Source organism: Anolis sagrei, chromosome 3 (genome assembly GCF_037176765.1).
Source record: "Anolis sagrei isolate rAnoSag1 chromosome 3, rAnoSag1.mat, whole genome shotgun sequence".
Lineage (NCBI taxonomy): Eukaryota > Metazoa > Chordata > Lepidosauria > Squamata > Dactyloidae > Anolis > Anolis sagrei.
The window spans coordinates 137921250-137928957 of record NC_090023.1 but is presented as its reverse complement, the minus strand read 5'-3'; positions in this window follow the sequence as shown (position 1 = coordinate 137928957).

Genomic DNA, 7708 nt, shown 5'->3' with positions numbered 1-7708 from the left:
CAGAAGGTTTTGGAGGTTTTTTAGCGTATTTCGCGGTTGCGTCCGCCATTAACTAATCGATTCGTTATTGTTTCGGAAATCGATTCGTTAATTTTTTCCCATTTACGAAATTTCGTAAATATCGAACTTTTTAAAAGGAAAATTTTGTAATTATTTTAAATATCAAAACAAAAAAAAACCCCAAATACAAATCGATTTTAGAAACAAATCTTTTTTCCGTTGTTACCCAGGCCTAGTAGGTATTTCCGTTGTTACCCAGGCCTAATAGGTATCCACAATGCTCTCTGCATTCTATGGAGCCAATTTCATAGTGCAGTGTGGTTTACATTTGGGGACCACTGATGCACATTAAATAATCAGTGTAGATGTGCTCATAGCAATCACCATTTACCACCAAAATCTATTAGCTCTTCAGCTCTCTTTCTCTTATTTCTCTCTGCCTCATTCCTACCTTCCTGCTCCTTCCTCAATTCCTCTATTTGAAGTAATTTCACTAGCAGTGACCTTTTTTAATTCAGGTGAACCTTTGGCAGCTGATCTTGCCTGCTGTAGAGAATACTTTGAATTTGAAGGGTGCCATATTATTATTTTCCTTTATAGATTTGTTTTCAAATTGTGTTTTAAATGCATTCTACTTTCATTTGGTTTTTTTATTGTATTCAGTACAATTTTATTTAACTGTAAGCCAGCTTGATCCCCATTTGTGTGAGAAAGGTAGAATATAATTCAGGCAAGTAAATAACTTAAATTGTAGTCTTTTTCTTTCTCTGGAACCTTCTATAGATTTCTCCTTTATTTCTACTAAAACAGGCTTTTTACATTTCTTTCCTTATTCCTTTTACCATTGTTATTCTCTGGCACGTCAGGTCAATAACTAGGTTGATTTCTAACCTGTGGAAAGCTATCTCTATTATAGTTACTATCTGAGGAAAATAATTGAAATGGTTGGCTACAAAGAAGTCACCAGGTCAAAAGGGCAACATGGACAGCAAGTTTGTGGCTGGAGATGCCAGTTTGTGGCTGGCATCTCCAAACCAAACTAAAGGTCAGCAGAAGAAAGCAAAGCCTTGCACGCTCGTTTCATGAGGATGACTTCACTCAGGTAGAAAAATGTATCTTCGATGTGATTGTTACAAATGGATAAAAAATACCAGAAATTCTATTTCTCCGATGATGTGCACCAGATATGTGAAGCCATTTAAAAGTCTTAGATGCAGCTGCCCATAGATAATGCAATCCCATTTGTGAAGCCTGCCTGCATCTCTCTATTTCACATAGATAATTTTTCATCACTACGGCTTTGCAGCGAGGACAAATTCTTAGTACTAACACTTCAGAGAAAATGAGGTAGTCAACAGGGTCTCTATTATCTCCACCATATATACTCAGGTTGTTTTTCAAGCCCAGGTAAGATTGTCAAATGAGGTCTTATCAGTCTAATTTAGTTAGGGAAAGAGACTTGCTGGATTATGTTTGACTATGCTCAGGTGCCCATACAAACTCTAAGTTTTGGGGCCCAAAAAGTGGGACATTTCTGTTGCTGAGTATCTTGTAAGAATGTCTTCATACTACTCATTTTAGCAAGTGAAATAGTTTCATTTATTCTAGAAGAAGAAATGCAACATTGAGTTCTTTGTCCTGATTCTATATAAGAATAATTGAAAATCAATCTGGGGATGGGGGTGAGTGGGAGAATATCCCTCCTCTTACCCTATCACCATGCCCTTCTCCAAGACCTCTGTGTCTCAAGTGGCTATCCAAGCAAAACATGTATGTTTGGGGTCAAAGAGTTTCACAAATATATAAATTTCTAGAATCTAGAGCAGGCATGGGCAAACTTTGGTCCTCCAAAGTTTTTGACTTCAACTCCTTCAATTCCTAACAATCAGTAGGCTGTTTGGTATTGTTGAGTTGAAGTCCAAAGCATCTGGAGGGCCGAAGTATGCCCATGCTTGCTCTAGAGTTTGAGGATTATTTTTGTGAGACAAATGAAATTAATTTATATTCCTAATCTTGACTCATATACAGGTAGTTCTTGGATCCTAATCTTCTCTTGTATTAAATGTAGAATCACTTATACCAAATCAAAGAGTAAGAGCAAGAAGTAATGTAAGATAGATATGAGTTGGAAAGTTATCAACTCAAAACTCTCCCAAATCTAAACAACCTAGGTAATCCATTTGTTCAGCCTTCATCTTGTATCTGTAATGTAGGGTACATCTAGATTGCAAAATTAATGCATTTTGATGCCATTTTAGCTGTCATGGCTTAATGTTATGGAATCATAGAATTTTAGTTTAGTGAGGCACCAGCACTCTTTGGCAAAGGAGGCGAGCAACCTTGTAAGACTACAACTCCTATGATTTGACAGCATTAAGCCATGGTAGAAAGTGATGTTAATTCCATTAATATTAATAAATGCTCCAATTGAATAAGCATACTTGCCAAACTTTCAGTGTAGAGGCAATGATTGTTGAAATAATCAATTTGATCTTGGATCTGTCTTCTATGGAGAGGAAAGCTTGGTTTGAGATGCCCACATAGTATATTGAGAAATCCACTCTCATTCCTTGACAACATCACATTCTATAATGTAGAATTCCTAACCCTCTGTACAATGTTCTCAGAAGCCTAGAAGGATTACTTTGGGAAGGGGCTTGCAATGAACTCTGCTTTCAACAGCCTAATTACTTAAGGGATTGGAAAATCCATCAGAACAGCTTTCTTCATTCACCAAAAAAAAAAATCCTAATTCATATCAGCCTTTTATGCACTCAGGAACATGTGTCAATGGAGCAATATAAATATTAAAAAATGTTGCAACTATGGGTTATCAGTCAAATAATTAAAGATGAAACAGAATTTGACTTTTGTCAGTTGACAACCATGTATTAAATTGAACATTATCTTTCTAACAGAACTAATGTAAGCAATTCGCTGCTTTCCTGTGCTGTTGCTGCCGATCTATTTTTATTTTATGAATATACTGTCTTTTTTGGAATCATAGCCAAAAGTAATTAAAAGACTGCTGGATTCCTTTTGGCCTCACCTCAAGTTTTTGAAGAGAAGAGAGGGAACAAAAAGACAATCTTTAATCCACTGCTTATAACAGCCCATTCAGATCCTATGGGAGGAACAGGTAGCTGGAGAATGTTTTCCTCCTGGTTTAAACGAAATATTTCAAATAATGAATATATTTTTAGAATTGATAAGCCTAGCTGTGAGGTCAATTAAAGTGCTAGCTGGTGATTAGAAACATGTTATTTATTCAGATCAACAAGGTATTAGACTGTGCCGTAACACCTTACACTGCTGTGTTGAATTGCTGGGGCTTATTTCAATATAGTTTTCCATTAAAAGTTATTCTATATCAAAAACTTAAAAGTTGCATCAATTGATACTGCATGTGTGCCTAGATATATCCTGTCTGACAAGGGATACAGATCAAGTTATAGATAAATAGGTGCACATACTTCCATGCATAAACAAAGGTATGTACAATGATTCATAAATGTCAGATTCCTTTAAATTCTTTAGTTTCAAAGGATAAAATCCCCCTGAAAATGGCACAATTTTCTATGGCAGTTCCATCATTGAAAATTAAACCCCCAAAATTATGTATATCTACAACTCCATTAAGATATATGCATAAAACTTTTCCTGTCACAGATCACAAAGCATTCAGTCTTACTGCTTCTACTGCACCGTCTACAGTGAATGAGCTCCTATCTGTCAGTTCTAGCTCGTGGGGACATAAGAAAAGCCTCCCAGCAGGATGGTAATACACCCGGGCATTCCCTGTGCAACATCTCTGTAGATGGCCAATTCTCTCAGTATGTTCTCAAGTCACTTCTGACATGAAAAAAATGGTGCATGTTACCAGACTTACTCAAAGATGAAAGGAAACAGACTTTTGGCTTGAGTTGAGTTGCATGATTAGCCACAGTGCTACTCATAATTGTCTTCTTCTGTCCCCAATAGTACATTGAGTGCCATCTGAACTGGGGTTTCAGCTTCTGGTACTATCTCTTGTTTCATTTTGAATTGCCACATCATAGTGGTTTAGCATGCCTTCTTTCTGTACCAACAAAACTTAACTATGGTCCCACTCACGTTGTCAGGAAGAAATCCTTTGCCAGTGTCACCTCCTCATTTCTACCATTACTACTGTCACCTGGTAGCTGTTTTGAACAGCTACCTTCTGGTCTATTTTCTTAGCAACACCATGTCTGTCATGGGAAATCCTAATGGAGCCACTGAAGCTATCAGCATAACCTCTTGTCTAATAGCAGTAAGCAATCTCACCACTGGGAAGGTAATGTCATTGGTGAGTTTTCTCTTCTATCAATTGGTTAACCATTTGTGTTCTTTCTGATCTCCCTGAGATGATCTTCCTTCCCTCCCTCCTTTTATCCTCTCCTCCCTTTTTCCATGTGTACCTCTCATCCTCAGCATATGTTATTTCCACCCACACTTACTCTTTGTCTTAGTTTGCATCTCTCTCCTCCTCCCTCTCCATGTTGCATTTTGCAGTATACGTTGGATTCCTCCTCCATCCTTTCAGTTCTTTTGTTCCATAATATTTCAAGTTTATGTTAGTGCTTCAGCTATCATGGAGAGAAAAACTTAGGGGATCACATCAAAGGAACCAACAAGGGGATGAGAAAAAAAATATAACAAGTGAAAATTCTACTTGCTATATTACTCCCAACAAAATTTTGTAAGTTGCATTAACTTTCAGGGTTTTTTTTGTCGTGTCAGGAGCAACTTGAATAACTGCAAGTCGCTTCTGGTGTGAGAGAATTGGCCGTCTGCAAGAACGTTGCCCAGGGGACGCCTGGATGATTTGATGTTTTTATCATCCTTGTGGGAGGCTTCTCTCATGTCCCCGCATGAGGAGCTGGAGTCAATAGAGGGAGCTCATCCACCTCTCCCCGGATTCGAACCTGCGACCTTCAGTCCTGCCGGCACAGGGGTTTAACCCACTGCGCCACCGGGGGCTCCTTTCAGTAAGAAAAAGGGAATTTTCATTCTGGGTTACATTAAAAAAAGAAAAGCATAATTGAGATCATTTAATATATACACACTGCTTTCAATCTCTATCCAGTCTCTAACTTAACATCATCTGTTTTCAAATCTTTGTTGTCACAGAAACCAGCTGAATCCAAGATACCTGGGTAAGAAATACAAATCTTCTTGGACTGTTTCTTTCAAAGGGAATGGCTTGTCCTAATTTCTGCACTGTTTTGAGGGTTGGAAAGAAGTTCCTTATATGACCACATGGTCTTTGCTATACAACCAGGCGGCTATTAATACTGTTTTTCTCCACTGTAGAGCTGAAGAGGTTTTTAAACAGTCATGAATTGGGGAAGACATTTCCATACTCCCATTCCAATTAAAAGACATTAAGAAGTGAATGTAATTAGAACAGAGTCTCTTTTGATCTGCAGTTTGTGAGGTATGTGATATGCCAGAATCGGAAATAATGTATTACTTTTTTTAGAGTAACAAATCTGATTTACAGTATACCTTGGGTATACTTTATACGTGCAAATTGACAGAAAACATACTAGTGCTATATATGCATGCTAATGAATGCAGAATGTCTATGCCAAAGGAGCCTGAGAATGCCATCATAGTTCTTCTAGAACTAGATATTGTGGTGAGGGAGTTTAACCTTTTCCTGTAGCAAAACTTCCTCAATGTTACAAAGTACATGGAATTCATACAGCACTCCTTTTGGACTTGTCACTTTCTTGTGTTCCGCCAAGACATTGCCCATTACAGTTTGCATGCTCATAGATTTTTCACAATTTTTGCAAAATTGGTCTGGGACCACACTTCCACCTCAGGGATAATCCATTTTTTCTTTGAATGTTCAACCTCCATTTAAAAGGTTTGCCCTTATAAAGGGTATACTTGTAGAATAAATGAAGATTAGTTTGGGAGAGATAAGGCAAAGCATTCTTTTATAGACACCATTTAACTAGTTGCTGAGCAGGAAATCAAATGTTTCTCTGGCTTCCTGTGCAATGGACTGAATGCTAAGCACTTCAAATAAATTTTAAAAATACCAATTAGTTTTATGAAAACTTGTCCATCACTGTCAAATTTAAATTAATTAATATACTTTGTATTACTTTATTCCAATCCCAGGAGGGGTTACAGCTGTGCATAAGTAAGCTTATTTCTGGAAGCACACATGGATGCTATTAATGGAATCATTTCTATGTTTCATTTGCTTGGTTGTATGAACATAGTCCCATTGGAATTGTTTGCAATTGTGCTTTCATTGTCTCACCTTTAAGAAACTCCTGTGCATAATGAACTCCCATCCTTTTGAACGTTTCTGAATGTGGGCTCTCATCTAGCATTTACAGTCTTGGCAGAGTTTGACTTTCAGCAAATATCAGGTTGGTTGAATTCTTTCATTATTACTTTATCTCTCCTTTTTGAAGTATTAATGCATCAGCTCCTTCTTTTGTCTTATAACATAATATAAAGTAGGATGTTTCTTAGTCTTTGACAATTATTTAAAAATAAAGTTACACTTTGTGTGTTTTATGTGGGCAATTTTTATGATAATATTGGTCACTAAGGTTTTTAGGTACCCTCCACAATTTCTGAAGCAAAAATGCAGAATTTGTTTGTTTGTTTCCTTTTTTGTTTTGGATCTGTGTGTATGAGGATAGTTTTTACCTTGCTATGGGTGGAATTACTTTCTATCTTCTCCGCCCTTATTTATCTATATATTTTGGATTCTATGCAAAACAGAAACAACATATTTCATAGACATATATTGCAAAATTTCACTAGAACTGATGGAGCAATTCGAAAAAATATGAAAAAAATTACTTTCAGAAATCTTTGGCATGTTTCTTGGGTTTTCTTTATTATAAACCCTAGTCAGATGTTAATTTTGTCTTTGACCTACATTTAGAATATCTTCTTGTGTCATTTCTGGTTGTCCTTGATCTACAGACAGCAATGTGTATGAAGAGGAGAACCTCCTGCATCCATAGATGAACTGGGACCCAATGAATTACATCTCTTTCTTTCAGGCTAGAAGGCAAAAAAGTAGAAGCCAACTGCACATTATAAATGATATCAATTTGCATTAAAATACAAAGCAAACCAATTTTACTATTATCCCTAGCTTTAAGCTAGATCAGTCAGTCATGAACTTATGTGCTTTTTCTGCTTCTTTCCCTCCTTGAATTTTTTCTTGAGGGGAGTTTGCACTGAAGTTTGCAGTGAACAGTGTTACATATAGAAGGGTGAGGTGCTTTGATGGCCTTCTTGATTGTTGTCTAAGGATTATATCTTTGGAAATGATCAGGGGTAGGGAGAGAAAAAATATTAGTGTGGCATATATATTGGCATGCTTTTTAGTAAAGGATAGGGCTCTGGAATGACCTTTTTAACTTTTGTGAGCCATGGAATTGTGAAAGAGTCTGTCCTTGCAGCTAATCTGGGGGATATTGTCCTATTTTATAAAATCTTGAAAACTGGAGGAAGTGCTCAAGGTTTACCTTCCATTAAATAGACAATTGGGATGACCAAACCCATAGTATTGTACTGCTCTCAAGGTCATGTGTTTCACTCTAGGAAGAGTGAGCGGATCACAGGTTGACCCCTAGCCTCAGTCAAACCCACATCAGATTATCCCCCTCCCCTGTTCACTCTCAGGCATATCCCAGTGAAATAG